General features: G+C 35.4%; 1 protein-coding gene across 21 annotated transcripts in view; it reads right to left on the bottom strand.

Annotated features, from left to right (window-relative positions):
- CDH18 (cadherin 18) overlaps positions 1-18,046 on the bottom strand; it is a 497,477-nt gene that overhangs the window by 166,011 nt on the left and 313,420 nt on the right. For 7 of the 21 annotated variants that reach the window (XM_038128596.1, XM_038128598.1, XM_038128595.1 and 4 more), the window contains one exon: positions 11,341-11,420. The exons of 2 other annotated variants lie outside the window; for them this stretch is intronic. The gene's annotated coding sequence lies outside the window, so the exon portion shown is untranslated. Of the gene's footprint in view, positions 1-168; positions 202-11,340; positions 11,421-12,987; positions 13,078-18,046 lie in introns of all 21 variants that reach the window. 12 more of the 21 variants (XM_038128599.1, XM_038128600.1, XM_038128607.1 and 9 more) reach the window with 7 other exon arrangements.

The raw sequence follows: 18,046 nt of genomic DNA, 5'->3' as shown, positions 1-18,046 counted from the left end.
TTTCCTTCCAAATCCTGGCTGCAGCCCTAACAATCAACCAGCATTGGTTTGATTCAGGTCCTAGATAAAAGTTAATTTTCTTTTTCTCTTTGTTCAATCTCCAGTGTAAAAATTTAAACTATTCAGAGTCTAGACTGTTTGTTAACTTATTAAGCATGAAAATCTTACCTGGTTGGCTGGAACAGGTTGCATCAGTTAAAGCTGGGGTCACAAAAGAAAATAGACATCATATGAATAAGAGCTTTTGCAACTTTATTGCTGTCTACAACTTCCTCACAAGGGGAACCAGAGGGATAACACTGATCTCTTCTCTCTGCTGACCAGTGACCTAAGAAAATGATGTGTACTTGAGCCAAGGAAGGTTAAAACCACCTGAGAGGTCGTTGGGCACTGAAACAGCCTCCCCAGAGAAGTGGTCACAGCATAAAGCCTGTCAGAGTTCCAAAAATATTTGGACCATTCTCTCAGGCACATGGTGTGACACCTGGGGATGTCCTGTGCAGTGCCAGGAGTTAGAGCTTGATCATCCTTGTGGGTCCCTTCAAACCTGAGATACTCCATGATTCTACAATTATTAATAGAAGAAGTGCCACATTCCTTACAGAAGGAGGGATGAACTGTAGTTCTGATTTTGTTATGAAGAAAATTTTAAGGACAGCCTAACAGCACCTACTATTAGAAGAGCACAGAAATGCTGAACCAGTGCAAGCAGTTCTGGCCAAACACCTTCCTACCTGGATTAAAAGAGATTAGTCATGTGTTTTATCTAGATTGTCTTCACTGGGAAAGAAAACCCACTGGAATCCTACCTAGCTGTGCCATGAAGATGAATGAAGTTTGAAAAGCCAAAAGAGGCTTAGAAAATAAATAGTGGACAAAAAACCATTTGGAAGGTTTTAATATTGGCAAAATAAACTCCTGAATATTTACTGGACTAGCATCTGATTTATCATTCATTTGTTTGAAAAATAAAATAGACGGTCAAGACTGTTGTTTACCAATGTCTTAAAATAGCAGATTTAATAGGAGTTCATGGAATTTGTAAAAATAAATGTGAAGTCATGATCAGGGTACTTTCTTCTGGGACTGTGCATAGCTTATCACTAAACACAAGCTTTAATGGATTTCTTAATGGATAACATTAACTGAAGCACCACTCACAAAAATGAAAACCAGACACATTACTACTAATCCAGCACCTTACATGGCCAAGGAGATTCATACTAAATGGTACAAATAAAGGATTCTAGGCACACTGACTCCCAATATGATACAAAAATTAAAAACCAAACCAAACCAAAACAACAAACACAAAACCACAAAACCCTTTAACCATTTTAAAAAAAGAATTTTATTAAAATAAAAATGGTTTTGTTTTAATCAACAACAGCAATAAAATTTAAAAAATTGTGGAGGGGGTCCTAGTCTTTTTATATACAAAAATATTCAGTTTTTATATAAAAACAATCAATGCTCCATAGCAAAACTCTATCAGCCCTTGAAATTTGCATTGGAAGAGGTTTATCATTACCAGGCCCAAACAGATGGGTCACATAAGATCCTCACCTGCTGAAAGTATATCAGAACCACTATGCAGTCAAAGTTGTATTGTCATAGCAGGATTTTTAAAAGTTTATCTAATTGATGCTTTGGTTAGATGATGTGCAAGATGAGCTGTGTTGTGCTATGCTGTCTTTTTCACTAAATGTGAGTGGTTAACTCTAGAGATGATTTAAGACTCCTTTATTTTTGAAAAAATATTGAAGATGGTTATTACAAAGCATTCTTATATTCATAAATAAGTACAGGAAATTATTAAACACTGCAAACCCCAATGGATTTGGTACCCTGTTGACCAAAGACATTTTATGAGAGTTAAATGAGTTATGAAACAGATCTCTCTTGAACAAAAAGGGATCTGAAAAGTTTGCAAACAAGACTGAAAAAGTTCTTAATCTGCAAACAAAACTGCATGTACACAGGCAGATAAATGAGCACTGCATGTACACAGGCTACAATAAACAGATATTCTAAACATGACATTAAAACAAGATTAAGGGATTCAGTGCCATCTTGACTTGGCATAAAAAACGATTTTGCCTATCATAAGCAGAGATATGGAAACTACAGGATAAAAGAAATGAAATTACATAACCAATGACTGAAGAAATATTTTTGCAACTATACCCAAAGGATTTGCACAGAGGGTGACTGTCAGAAGCACAGCAGAGTAACAACACAATTAGTCAGATAAAATCCAGCCACTGTTTCTGTAAATATAATTGCACACATAGTCATGCTAGCCATTACCTGCTGTGAAAGGAACAACTGTGAAACACAGAGAGATGATTCATTAATCTGACTCATGTCTCCCTCTTTTCCTCAACCAGAGAGGAAAGTATCTACATTTCTATTTGAGGTCCATGTACTAGTCAAGGGTAATACAGGTATGCAAGGCAGTGCAAAGGTCCCTTTATATTCTCAGAGAAGAAGAGGCTTTTGTTCTGTGCCATTTCTCTCCCCAAGGAACTTGCTAGCAGAAAAAGATCTCTCTGATTTCTTGAGTCATTCCTCCCATATATTAAGGTCAGGTCACCAATCAGGGAACAAAGCAAATACATGAGACACTGATGAGCAATTACTTAGTTTAAATAGAAAGAACTTGCAATAACCCACTTGTGTATAGTCCACATGTACTGTTTGTCCTAACAAATTATTTCTCAAAAATGAATAGCAAGAGCTCCTCTGAGCAGTATGCTAGCATCCCATTGACTAGAAAAAATAAAGAAATGGAAGAGAGATCTAATGCAGATGTTTGAGGTTTCAGAAGCAGTTAAAGACATTTACCTATTGCTCTTTGCTAGCAGTTCAGCACTGAACTTTAAACTCCTTAAAATAATGTACACTATTAATAATATTCTAGTTACAGAAATCTTAATAATACATAATATACAGTGCTTATATATATTTTGGGGGGGTTTCTAGGCGGCACACAAGTGTTTAATTGCAGAGAAATTTGTTGTCTGGGTTAGGCTAACTGAATAAGTGTTCAAAAAACAGCAAATATAGCAAAACAAGAGTCAACAGACAAGTTAGAGACAGAGCCAAGAGGAATGGCTCAATTTCACAGAGACCTGTGAGAGAAACAGATGAATTCCACAGATCAGTCCAGAAGCATATGGGGGCTCTTTTGGACAGTCAAATCTTGCAAAGTCCACACTGCTCAGATGACTATCTGAGTACTGATCTTTAAAGCTGAGACTATCTAGGTGATGCTACCAAGAGATACTGAGCTTGGGTGTACTTGTAGAAAAACTAAGACAAATAAGGAAAAAGTAATTATAGGCACTGATTATCACATCACACTTTAACTCAGATGTCCTTAAGTCTATGATTGCTCCTGTGACATTTCTTCGGCCAACCATACTAGAGTCAGTGTTAACCACACAACCTTGCTACTCTGATGTCTCCATGTAGATATGCATATTGTATGTGTGTACCTACGAGAACAAAATTTCTACAAGCTCCCATCTTTCAGTTGTCACACTGGTCTGCTTAAACTTCTAACTAAATCTTCCCTGATTAATTAATTTTTGCCCAGTTTTCCATTTCCCGTACTCAAAGCAATGGACAGAAAAAAAAAAAGGAAACTGTTTATAGGCACTGTCAGGAAGAAGTTCTTTACTGTGAGGGTGACCAAGCACTAGAATGAATTTCTGTGGAGTCTGTGTACTCTCCCTCCCTGGAGATATTCAAGAACCATCTGGAGAAAATCCTGTGCACTGTGCTCTAGGATGACCCTGCTTGAGCTGGGAAGCTGGACCAGATGATCCACTGTGCTTCCTTCCAACCTGGCCCAGTCTGTGGTTCTTTAATCTTGCATTTTTTTCTATCAGAAAGTGAAAATTCACTTGTATGCATGCTAGTTTGCATTGTATACATATATGCATATTTTTTTCCTTCTTTAAGGGGAGGGGAATCCATAAACAGGATGAGTGGAATGTCTTTTCTGTCTTAAGAAACTGTGCATTACACAACATAGTATTTGTAAAACAGGTAAAAATAACTATAAAAATGACAGCATACTTGTCAAATAACAATGTTCAGTTATCAGTGGAAGTCAATATTGGCATGAAGACAGTGACATTTTCTTGTGTTTGTCTGACTATTTGATACCTTGTTTTTTTGACATCTGTGCATATCATCACAATTTTTATTCTCAGAAAGGCAAAATGAAACCAAAAAAAAAAAAATTCAACTCTTTCAATTTTGATTCATGTAACAGTGTCTTTGAACACATAATATTTCATTATAATAATTAATGATGGCTGTTATATTAAGGTAATCTTTAAGAAACTAGTTTTGTGCTAATACTAAAACACACAAAATCATGTTCATTCTCACTCATCTTTTCAGAGCAGAAAGACTTATTTCTATGCTTTTATTTCAGATTGTTCTTTACTGTTTTTAAGCTTCTTTTCTGAGGCAAGAGAGCTTGTTCTTCATTCCAGCCAAGGTAGGCTTTTACAACTTTTGTGTTACTCCTCTTTTTTTTTTTTTTTTTGTCTAGGTGTAAGTCACCTCAGTTCTTCCTTTAAAAGTTCTATTTTATTCTAGAAAAGTTATTTTTAATTTAAACCAAAGTCAGACCTTAATAATGGTCTTAAGATTAGTTTGAGTTTCATACAGTGGGCAATTTTCACAAACTAGTTTAAGGCTTAAATAGCAAACTGTGTTAAATATACTAACCCTACTCATGGCCACAGATTTTGTACATGCAACTTTATTTCATGCTTGTGAAAATTTTAGCTTTCATTCTTGTCCTGAGAACTTCACAGGAATGTATAAACAGGTAGATAAACAGAGATTTAATGCACAAGCCATAACACCAGCAAATCCTCAGAAACAGAAGGGGAAGGAGAATCTAGGTTAATCAGTAGGATCATGTCTTAGCTTCTGATTGAGCAAACAAAAAAAGAGTTACTTAACTCTAGGCCTATTAAAGAAAAGCTCATTCACATTAATTGGCTTGTCTGACTAAAACTTAACTTTAAACAGAACATTTTAAATAATTTTAAAACACATTATTGGTGTTTTATGGTGCTAGAAGAGCAGCTTCTAGACACAGATAAGATTATATGCATAAATTCACCAGGAAAACTTAAGAATGCAGAATTCAAGTTTCAAAACAAGTTTGTCTTCCATTATCAAAATAGTAGTCTAACGATCATTTTTAAGATCTTTTTTTGTAAGATCATTTTCATAAAGGCAGGGTTTGTTATACAATACTTTCTAGTGTGGGTTGAAGACTTTTGAGAAATCATTCACTGTGTGCTTAATAGAAAAAAAATTGGACTCTTTGAATCTAGAGAGAGCCTCGAACTGTAACTTGCATGATTTCTGGAGTCAGTTTTGTTTCTGCAAGTGAGTAGGATGAGGGTTTAGTGATGTTGAGCATCACTAAAAGAGCACCAGAAAAAGAACTGAAGGACTAGCAAAATTGCACTCTCACTTTAAGATGGAAAGCATTTCACAGCAAGGATCCATATCTGAGCAAGGACTTGTATCTCATTCCCGTTTTGAGTCTTATTTCACAGTTCTTACACTGTGTTCAGAGTATTCCATTCAAGCAAGTCATTATAATGGTAGACTGAGATACCTAAATAAACATGAAAACTATCTTTGAACAAGTTGTAATAAGTTTTATCCTACTTATGAAAGTAATCATTCAGCAGAATTACTACAGAGAGAATAATTTAAGGAGAGATAGAACAATGAAAAAGAAATTAAAAGTGCAACAGCTTCCAGGTTTGGGTTTTTGTTTTTTTTTTTTTGGTTTTTGTTTTTGTTTGTTTGTTTTTTTTATGAGGCTTGGAATGTATAGAATGAAAACAATCAAGACAAATAATAACTAAAATTGTGTACATATAATTTCATCTGTAACCAGCTACTTTTGATTAAAGTTAATAAATATTTCATTGTTAAGAGTACATGAATTTCCACATATTCTAACACAGAGCTACTGTTACTAGATATGGATTGGGCTGTTTGTGAGACTACTAGCAAAACCTCATCAGGCTTTAGGAATAAAAAGGATTCAGTTATCAACAAGCAAAAATATTCGGAAGAAGACAGATCATTACCAAAATAAAGAAAACCAACCCAAAAACAAACAAACCAAAAACTACCCACAGTGATTGGAAAAGCTTAAAAAGCTAATAAAAGTTCATAATCCTGATCTGATGCAGATTTAATAGCATTAAGGAAGCTTTAAACCTCTTTCTTCTTCATAGAGAAATTGTTTGCACAGGAAGCTAAGGCAACTTAGCAAATAGGATACTAAGGGGCCGCTTTTTAACCCCAGCTGATCTTTAACCCAGGTGATGGCTGACGGAATAAGAGCTTGTATAGCAACTATCTTCCATCCCAAACCCCTTCCTATATTGGAAAAACAGATGTGAAATATTTTGTTTGTTTTTTTTCTGAGGTGACATCACTTTTGAAGGCGCAGAACAAACTGGATTTTTTTTTCATGGTTATGAAATCACCTCCTACACAACATCCTCACCATCATCATCGTGCAGCTTGCTGTAAATTAAAAACTTGAATATAAGTTTTGTTTCTAAAACTCTAAATTGTGAGGTGCTGACATTATTGCGTTTGTACACATCTTGAGATTGAACAGTCGGTAAAAATACCTGTGTCAGATTTAAGCAACACTGACAGGTGTTAAACACTTGTGCCTTCCCCTTGCATGAAAATGAAGGGCTCTTATATGATTGTTGCAATAATGCGGATTTACGCATGAGAAGGAAAAGAAACACGTGAAATATCAAAATATCCAGTAAAGAATGTCATATTCAATGCTTAATCCAAACGTAATGAAAATAAATAATACTGAAGAACTAAAACAATTTACACTGATGAATTATTGGAGTAATATTATTTTGCAGTATTTCCCCTAAATAACAGAAAGCAAAAAAGGCAGTCATCTGTTTTACTATTCCAAAGAATTAAATATTCTGTTTTTATAATCTAGAGAATCTATTTCTATAAGATATGAAATTTATAAAATAGTGAGTTCTAAGTTTTCTAGATTGCATTGGCTTTTGTAGCAATTTACCTAAAACTTTGTACCACATTTCATGAAAACAGATATTCTTGACTTCCGTTAATTATACAAATAGAGAGAAAATAGTAAAAAAGGAGTTCAATGTTATACTGCACTACAAACATTACTCTTGGAAAACACTGGAGAAAGGACTGAAATTCATTGAACTGCAGTCTTATATTCTACAAATGTTTTCATAATCAATTATATTGATCAGTTTGGACTCCAAATTTAAGAGGAATAAAAAGTGTGTTGTGTGGGGTTTTTTTTTGGTTTTTTTTTATTTTATGTTTCAAAATCTGAGTTTATATATTCTTTAGAAACATACAAAGCCCAGTTCAATTACCTAATGTATATATAATTTTAAAAAGGGCAAAAAATAAAACAAAGAGGAAAAATGTAATCAGGAACTCAAAATACTTCCAACATTACTTCTTGATGTTTACATTTCCAGTTATTCTGTCTGTAAACAGGAAATGTGTATCAGAGCAATTCTTTTTGTAAACAGCATCTCTCCAGCTCTGACAGCAAAGGACAGAGCTTGGGCTCCACGACATGACTAGGCCAGTGCTGCATTGTGCTCAGACACCACATGTACACCCAAACATGTGTAAGCCAATTTTCTAAGAACTCCTCCCAGTGTATACCAGGTATTTTGCCAATCAGGGACATCTCCCTCTGTAAAAAAAAAGGTCAAGAACAGACCAATATATTATCAAGAGGCAGAGTTCAATCCTGTTCATTTCAGCATGTGTTCAAACAAATGTCTGAGAAATACAGCCTGCTATGAGGAAACAAAAGTTTTAATGCACGAACGAGGACATTTCGTATGTAGTTTTCCCATTTAAAAGAAATTATTAAAGGATAAGTATATGCTATATATGCACTGTAAGATGCCCTTAATGTACCTTGGACAGAAAATCATTTAAATATGCCATGTTTATAGACTACTGAAAGCAGCAATTAACTTATTTTAGCTAAAAGATAAAAACAAATGCAAAGCACTGATATGTCTTAAAAATATTTGGTCCTAAACACTACCAAGCCATAATTTCTTCTAGTACATATCCTATTAATTTTTACCATACCCTTCAAGTCTTTTGCCTTATATATACATGAAAGAAAGACAATTTTCTACTGTCAGTAACTAAATTTTACCAAAAACTCAATTATATAGCTAAACATAACAATCTTGTGGATTGTAGTGGGGGTTTTTCTTTCCTTTTATCTTCTGCCCTTAACTATTTTTATTATGTGGACTGTAATTAATAAACAAAATTATGCAATCTGGTTATATACATACACTATCTTATTCCAAACCAAGGCATTCTAAATACAGGGGAAAATCTCTCTGCATTTCTAAAATTCACTTTCTGCTGCACATCTATTTTCTCTTGATAGCAAAGGAAAAAAACCAACACCACCACATTTTCATAAACAATATTTTAGAATAAAGAAGTTATAGACAGGTGGAGTTCCATCTCATCTACTACAGCTGCTTTTAGCAATAATGTTATGAAAGGAATGCACTAGAGACCATACTTTTTTCTAATTCATTTTTTACTGCATTTTCACCAGGGAGAAAGGAAATGAGACTCCAGGGAAGCTGACTACACATGCTAGTGATAAGACACAACCTACAAGATGAGAATCGTTTGATATGAACAAAAATAAATGACTGAAAGCAAACAATTTATGGGACAGTTCTACTTCTATTTCAACACTCGACCATAAAATCCAATGCATCAAATTTTACATGTCAAAATACTATGAACCACCAGAATAACATCAACACACAAAAAACCGAGCTCATTTTAGTTTATCAGTATTTCTTAAATAAACACAGTAACAGCTATGTACTACTGATGTCAATATACTCCCACTCTGCACAATTACAGACCATCAGAACAACTGTTCATCACTGACTGAACACTCTCAGTAATCATGAACCTTCTCATATGCACAGACAAGGCCTCAAACGGCTAATGTCAAAGTAATCAGTCTTTATCCATGACACAAACTCACTCATACGTGTTGTGTCCTGAAAAATAGTCTTTAGGGAAATGCAGGAAAAAATATTCTACAGGCCCATAACACAAGTACTTTGTAGCATCTCTTCAATTAAATTCTTTAATAAGAGCATAATTAGTGCCAAGTGTGTAGGAAAACCCTTAGATAGCAACTCCTCTGATTCTGCTAGGCAGGGCAGGATTTTTACAAGTAACCTAGGATCAGAATCTTGTTTCTGAAAAAAAGATCATCAGCTATTTATTGCTCACAAAATTCTGGTAAATGGATTATAAGTCTTGCAATCTTTATCATTCTCTCCAACATCTTACTAAAATCTTTTGGTTTCACTTCTATGATACTTGCAATTCACTGACTGCTGTGTATGACACAGCCTTGACATTGATTACTAATACAGTATTGCAGCTACATCCCCATGGCAACTTATTTTCAGATAATTTCTCAAGCCATATTTCTACCAGCCACAGGAGATGTCCCATAATATCACAGTCATTCCTAAATTATGTAATATTTATTTAAAAAAAACCCAAAACACACCACTTATTGTTCCATTAAAATCCCACAACCCTTCTAGCTTGTGCAATTTATCAATTTTCTCACTTTTTCAGTTCCGCCCTTCCTCTCTAGCAAACCAGTATTCATTACTCAGGAGCTGAAGTTAGCTTACATCCAAAACCCAAGGAGACAGTAGAGGAAGATGTGCCATCTCTCAAAGGCAGAAGTATTGAAACTAAATTTTGTGGATGGAAGAAGTTAGCAGCTAGGCAAGACAGAGATTTCCTTCAACACTCTGAAACGGTCAAATTTGTGGTCCACTTCCTCTGGTTTTCCTCTCATTTCCTGCCATCTCAATTCAGTCTAGTTCACTTAATGGACAGAAAACCCTTCATCTTTTTTAGCTGAATCAGTCTTTCTCTGGCTATTCTGCTGCATATGACTTCTCAAGGAAATAAATGAGCATCAGACATGGTACAAAAATGAGAGAGAAAACATAGCTGAGAGCCATACATATACTAACAGCAAACAAGAAGATTGATTTGACTGGGTCTAATCTGCTTCCTACGTACATCCACATTAAAAAAAAATACTCTCTTTTCAGCTAGTCCTATTCCACTAAAACACAACACTGTCTTTTAATTTCCTACATGCTGTTTGCTGCTCTAAAAGGATCAATATTCTGTGTATTCAAAAATATGCAGGGAGCAGTTTGTTCCACTGTCAGGGAGGTCTTATGGCATTCTCCTTCCCGGCACTTGTGTGTAAACAAAATACACTAGAGTATATTAAAGCCATGTTCATATTTTCTCAGCTAACAAACGTATAACCTAGTCCTATGAACTTTTGCCTCAGCTGCTGTAATATTTTCTATTGAAAGAAAAGCAAAAATTTCATTTTAAACTAATTTGTTCAATAATCAAAAATTTTTTGTATTATATATTGTGTAAAGTTTAAATATATTTCTTGTGTTACTATCCTCAAATAACAGCTTAAGTGAATAATACGCTGACAAATACGTTTAAACGCTTCTAAGGCCGAGCTTCACTCATTAGTGTTCATTAGGATAGCTCAGCCTCTCACACCCAAATCTATCCTGTAATATTCATTATTATATAGTGCTTTTTGCTACAGAGATATTTTCTGCTGTGGAGAAATTGAAAGCAGTTAACACCTGCATTTTGAAATTGAAATTTTAATTTGACATGAATCAAAAAAGCATTAAAATTAACAGACAAGCATACTGCAAACAAAGTTGACAGTCATTTTTAGTATAAAGCAGAGCAGCATTTTTAATAGCATGCAAATACTGTTGACAGGCATGTCTTTATTCAATTAGTTCCTAGTTTCCAAGGGCAGAGTAGTGTGCACACATCCAAACTGCTTTTTCTAATTTTAGAGGCTTTGTATATTGAGTATTTCAAACTACTCAGTATCCAAATCAATTTAACGGAATGCCACTTAAGGTACTTTTCAGTTTTGGCTTTCAATAATTTATGTTGTATACCTAAACACTGCTCATGACCTGATCCATAATTACATCCAAGCAGATCTCTTGGCCTTCTTTTTGAAGTATTTCAGAGTAGTTCTACTTCTATGTGTGCACATTTTTCTATGCCTCTCAGTATTATACAAGTTTGGTGTCAATCCATCTGCATATCCTTTTTACTTCTGGGGCTAAAATAGCAGGTAAAACTGGCACTTACTGTTCAATGGTTACAGGGCACTTCTCCACTCCTCCTTTTCCAAATGGTTTGCCAAATCAAACCTACTGCCTCTTTAGCTGCTGGGAAACAAAAACAAAAACCCACACACACATCAGAATTCAAGGAACTGAGGGAGAGGGCATTTTACTAAAAAAAATCTCTCAGGGAAAGAGCAGTGTAACAGTGGTATTAACACCAACTTTTTCTCATAACAGCTAACGAGAATGTCTGAACAAAAAATCCTTCTCAGGCATGCTGTGGAACATCCACACAGTTGGATGGTGGAACACAGTTAACATCTTTAGACAACAAAAACCATAAAAATACTAAAAAGTTATATTAAAAATAACAAGAATAAAAAAAATACCAAAAATTATATTAAAAATATAAAAAGAAACATAAAACTAGCTTGTTTGTCTTTTTACCAAACTGTGAACCATCAATAACTCAACAATTAATTATATTTTTCTAATGCATTCTCCACTAGTCAACTGCATTAAAAGATTAGCCAAGGTTTGTCTAACACCATATCAGTATCTTTTTTTTTTTCATTTGCAAATGCAAATGTTTACCACTTGATACAAAATTAAGTTTCTTTGAAAACACATTCACTTTATTTATTTTTTATATAAAACCTGAAAATTTCCACTGGAGAAAATGCAATTAAAAAAAGGCACTTGTAAGAAACACCTTTTCAGAAGTACCTGAAAGCTGCTGATTGCTTAGCATTCCCCAGAGGCTTCAGTAAGCAATGCAGTGCTAACAATGGCTATTCAACAGAGTTATTAATAGCTGTGATTCTAGCACAAATAAAATGTGCGGGTATTATTCCTATAACACTAGTGTGATGAAGGACCTACAAGTTACAGCAAGCCACATTTACAAAACACCAGATAGCATCTTAAAAAATTAAATTTTAAATAGTCATTTCAAACATAATATATATTACACATGCCACTGTGTTGAGCACAATTTTTTTTGTAAGGTATGTAAAATGCATCATGACTAAAACATGAAATAGGAACAGTTTGCTTTCAAAAAGTCGGTATCATTCTCACACCTCTTGTCAAGAGTACACCAGCTATAAAATGTTTTTCTATTCACTGCAGCTGGTGGCAATACCGACAGACAACATAAAAACAAGACCCCTGTTGCACTACACAATCACTCCTTACACACTGCAATGAGACAGCCCCTGTTCTGCATAGGTGGAAATGTATTAAATAAATGTGTTTTTGAAGAGAAACCTTCCCTGGATGAAAATGGCTATTATTTCCATGTAACAAGAAGAAAAATGAGGTATGTCAAATTTCATGGGGTAAAATCTACATGCAAACAGTAGTCAGTTAAAATGAGATCTGAAGCTCTACTCACTCTACTTGAGTAACTTTGCACAGGACAGAAACACAGATGAGCTGCTACCAACTTCATACCCTTGCAAGGCCACAATTAAATTTTTATCAATAAAATATTTTTTTTCATAGGTAGCAATACTTTTTTCAACTTTCTGGAATTCACATTTGTATTCTTGCACTGCAAGAAACCTGAATTTAGAGATGAGAGATCCTGTTAAAAAAAAAAAACCAAACAACTCTTTTCTGAAGATAGAGTACTTAATCAAGTGTTTAATTAATCTGCCTTCCTCACCTATTTCAATTTAATGTCATAAGTCTCATCTCCAGAATGACACCTGCCAGTACAGCTGTTTTACTTGGCATTTCTGTGTGTGCTCAAGTCCTGCAAAATGAAAACAGAGCCATAATCAGGACAAAATGGAGGGGCACAAACCAGGACATTATTGGAGTTGTTTCATGCTCTGATTCCCAAGGCCACTCCAGGAAAAATAAAATATTATTTCTACAATATTATAGGAGAGACCTGAAAAAATGTCAAGGAATGGAAAGGGTGAAATACTTCTGTATCTTCTTCTTCAGTACTCCTAGAGAGAAAATGGTGAAGGAATTTGCAAACCACCAACAGAAAAACAGAAGAGGCAAAGTAAGGCCATGGGGCAACTGACCAGTTTTGCCATTAGATCACAGGGAAAAGCACAAGTGAGATATGCTGCAAGACTCCCATCTTCTACTGTGCATAATATAGGATGATTATAAGAAAGGTGGTGACAAATCTTTTACTAGGGCCTTTTGATATCGGAAAAGGGATAGTGATTTTAAACTGAAAGAAGGTAAATTTAGACTGGTTGCAAGGAAGAAGATTTTTACAATGATGTGGCGGAACACTGGAACAGGTTGTTCAGAAAGGTTGTGAACGCCCTACCCCTGGAAACATTCAAGGTCAGGTTGGATGGGACTAGTAAAATAAAGCATGCCTCACTGCATCAGTTACTGTAATTATGCTTATTTCAATCAAATAGAGAAACATTCACCTTCTCACAGTGACAGTAAGAGATGAGAGAACTATTGTTTACAAAAATTAGGGTAATTCCTGCAGGTTTTTTGGGTTGAGGTCAGTGATTTATCTGTTTTTTTAAAAAATGAGAATGGCCTCCACAATTTCTACTAGACACTATTGAAGCATCAAGCATCATCTGTCTAGTTTTTAGAACAACCCACTAATTTTGCTTATTTCTGTCTGCTCTCCAGCTTGCCTTCCTCATCCTGCATTCTTTCTTTGTTGTTTAAGAGTTTGCTGATATTATAATCAAGACTGGATACTCACCCTCCAGAAATGGCTTAGCTTTACCAGTGCATATTTTATTCTTGGGCAGAAATAAAAATATTATTATGTGATTTCAGATACCAATTATTTTATTTGAAAACATCCATGTGTTGTGTCTCTTAGAAGATTCTGAATGCTCTGTATTCCTACAGATGTCTTTCATAATCTTGCAATTTGTGTAATTCTTAATGAAGAATATAGTTAGTATGAACTGTCCATCTGTTTTGTATCATTATTAGTATTTTCTCAATTATTCTGTTGAAAATTACAGTGTAGCATCACAAATCCAGTTACAATACACCTGATTATAATCTCTGCTAACAGAATGATCCAAAATAATCCTCTGGAAGTCTAAAATGTTTATAAAATTTGGGCCCAGGAGGAAGGAAAACAGTTTAACACATGTATTTTCAGTGCTTGCTAAGGAAAGGTTGCTCATATATTCATCAGTCCTGCCAGTGACTGACAGAGGTAACTTTAAGGAAACAGCTTCTGGAAACCAAATTAAACTGCTGAAATGCTGTTTCTGAAAGGGTTATTTAAATTATTTCTTAAGTCATATCTCCCACTGCACAGAAATTATTACTAGGAAAAAACAAACACTGCATGTGTTTATTCCTTTCACATATCATTAAAGAAAAACCAAGTGTCTGAAACAATTCAGTACATCTTTTGACCAAGTGCTAGACAAAATAGGGTGCAATCAAAGCCTTGACTTGAACTGTGAGAGGCGTCATTCCTTGAGTGGCTTCAGTAATTGCAGTGGGCTTACTGGAGAAATCGGCTAAAGCTCATTGTACAGAGCAGAACACACAGCACTAAATTTTGTGATCTGCTACACACTCCTGAGCAGAGTAAGGAGTCTCATTGATTTTAACTCATAATCCAATTGCGCCTACAAAAAAAGCTCCTGGTAGAATAAGAAAAGAAGTTCAACACTACCTTCTGTGTCTTGAAGAAAATACAAGATACGGATAACAATTTAAAATAATATGACATGTATTATCAAGTAAGTTTGAAGTGGGCAAGACAAGGTTTTTAATTTTTCTCTAATTCTTGCCTGAGATACAGCAGAGTAAGATCACTAAGATCATTTTCCTTTAGCGAAGCTTAAGGTTGGAAGCTTTCAGGTCTCTGTTAGGTGCTTACATCCCCCAGTGTGATGTTCTTGTTTCTATACTGGAATAGCTGGAATCTATTTCTAATTCTATTAGCTGGAATCCCACTGAGCAAATGGATTGCATGTGCAAGAGCAGAACAAAATCAGGCTTTTAGTGTGATAACTTTTCTCCCTACACTGGCTGGGAGAAAGGAAAGAAGATTTGAAGTATAAAATAATAACTATCAATCATTTCAGGGGATATATTTACCAAGAAAATGTGCAGCAGGTTTAGAAAGCCATTATCTAAGGTTTACACATAATCAACATTAACTATACACTTACGCAACATAAAACCATTAAATTTCAAGTACAGGAAATGAACAAGTCACAAGCTAAGTAAGTCACTTAACTCTCTTTTCAGTGTAGTTTAGTCACTGTGAAAACAGAACAAATAAAATTGGCTACCATCTGACATCAGTATTTTTAAATTCTCAGAGCAAGGGAAAAAACCAAAGTACATTGATGTAAAGTGCACTGTAACTTCTGAAACCTTCAGGCTGTTTTTGCATTCCATGCACAGGAATCTTTAAACCCAATGGCACTTTGGTGCCTTAAACTATGACACTGAGACATGAACACATGGTGTAGGCAGACTCCTAACTCCATGGATATAACACCCACATGGCCTGGAAAACCTGTGATGTACAACACTCTAAAAGAAATTCAGGCAATGGTCTACAAAAACTTTCTATGAAGTGACTCAAACCAAACATATTTCTGAGTAAGTATTTTTCCTTGAGGTACTAAATGACTTCTGCAGTTCTGTCTTTTTTGGAAAACTAGTCTTCAGGAATCACAGGCCTCTTTTTGCACTGGTAAAGTCTGGAGTAAGAAAGACATTGGTGGAAGAGAACCATATTAGGGAAATTTTAAATAATCTGAACATACATAAGCCCATAAAGCCTAATAGAAAGCACTCACAAGTACGGTAGGAACTGCCTGATGTTATTGTGTGGCAACCAGAAGGGGATCTTGAAGACTGAAAGAAAGCAAATATCACTCCAAAATTCAAGTGAGACAAGGAAAAAGTTCCAGGAATCCACAGGCTTATCAAACTCACCTCCACCACTGAGATGGATTGGAAAATCTTTCCAGAAACATGAAAGACGAGAAAATTATCAGGAGCAGTCAGCATGGATTTATGAAGTGGAAATTGTGGTTAACCATCCTGATTCCATCAATTATGAGGGGACCAGCTTGGTGGCTGAGTGAGTCCAATGGGTGTTGATTACCTCATCCTCATCAGGAAGGCTTTTGACACTGCTATAACATCTTCACAGACAAGCTGATGAAGTATGGGTTGTGTAAGTGCAGTGAGGTGGATTGAAAACTGGCTGATGGGCCAGGCAGAGAGGGTTGTGGTAAGCAGCACAAAGTCCAGCTGGAAGCCACTGCTTCCACAGGAAGCCACTGTACCCCAAGTGCCAATAGAGGGGCCACAGTACTATTTAGATCTTCTTAAATGACCTGAAAAATGGGACATAGTCCACTCTTCTGGGGACTGCAGATGATATAAAACCAGTGGTGGGTGGGGGTAGTGAGAGATGAACCAGATGGTTGTACTGCCACTCAGTAGGATGTCAAGAGGCAGGAGAAATGGATAGAGAGTAATGCCAGGAATTTCATCAAGGAAAAAAAAAACCCAAGTCCTGCAACTGGGGAGGAATATGTTCACAAAAATGACAGATCATTCAAAGAAAAAAATATTTAATGCCCAATTCCCTTAGATAGGTGCATAGAAGTATGGTGTATGCTAGAAGTATGCTAGATGGTCTCTTGTACAGTCAACAGTTATCATGCTTGAATTCAAACACAGGAAAGTAATCTTGGTTTTTGCTGTTCTATGAGGTTTTTTTGTCACATAATGAAAGTTTTCAAGTGACCAAAATCCCTCTGGCAATGAATGCTAATGAATATAATGATTCATGTAATGATGTGACTTAGCTTTACCCTTCAAGAGCCAGTGCTGTTTTGTCTACAAGCCAAACATATGCATTCCCTTGATACAGAAATTGTAAACTAAATGTGCAGCTTAGCAGGGAATTCCAGGGACTTGTCCGCAGGTATAATCTTCTATATAGCTCTGATGATGCAAACCCTTAGTGAAAAATAGACTATATGGCTGAACTGAATGATTTCTCTATATCATGGATTTTAGACCTTCAAGAAAATGTTGTACCAAGAAAGGGATTGGTGAACCGTTCTGATATTAACAGTACAGTTAGACAGTAATTCAATCAAAATGCTTCAATCTCTCTGTGTAAGTTCTTCAGAATCAAACATGCTAACACAATTCAGGCAGGCATTCTCAGCTGTAATTTCAATAAATGAGCACAAACTGGTAATTTCTTTATCAACTCTTTTGCACATTTTCATACATCATGAACACTTGCTGCTGTTTCTTGTGCTCCTGTTACTTTACTTTCACATTATGTCTAGATAGGGGGGATCTCAGCACATAATACATCTGGTCCCAATGAAATGTTATCATTCAGTTATTCTACAGAGATCTTTGCAACACACAGTTTTAAAATACAGATTGTTGTAAAGTGTTGACTCATATGCAATGAAATGTAAGAGGCCACCAAGTGTGCTTTGTAAATTACCTTACAAAACCTTTTGAGCAAGTGTTATTTGAGGTTTAATACAAGGAGAAATAGTGTGAGATTGACTGCCATTTTGACAGCATATATATATTTCAGCTCAAGGAGTCAGGAAGAAATAATTTGATGCAAGGCTTGTGCAGTAAGGATAACTGCAATGCCTCTCCCTTTAGCCTAAAATTGTTTTAAATTTTGTGGTCTAGACTGTTTTGAATGCTATAGACAGATGCTAGCACTTGAATTTTACCTTAACTTTGCTTTA

The sequence above is a fragment of the Motacilla alba genome, chromosome 2 (genome assembly GCF_015832195.1).
Source record: "Motacilla alba alba isolate MOTALB_02 chromosome 2, Motacilla_alba_V1.0_pri, whole genome shotgun sequence".
NCBI classification, from domain to species: domain Eukaryota; kingdom Metazoa; phylum Chordata; class Aves; order Passeriformes; family Motacillidae; genus Motacilla; species Motacilla alba.
This window is presented reverse-complemented; position numbering and strand designations above follow the sequence as displayed.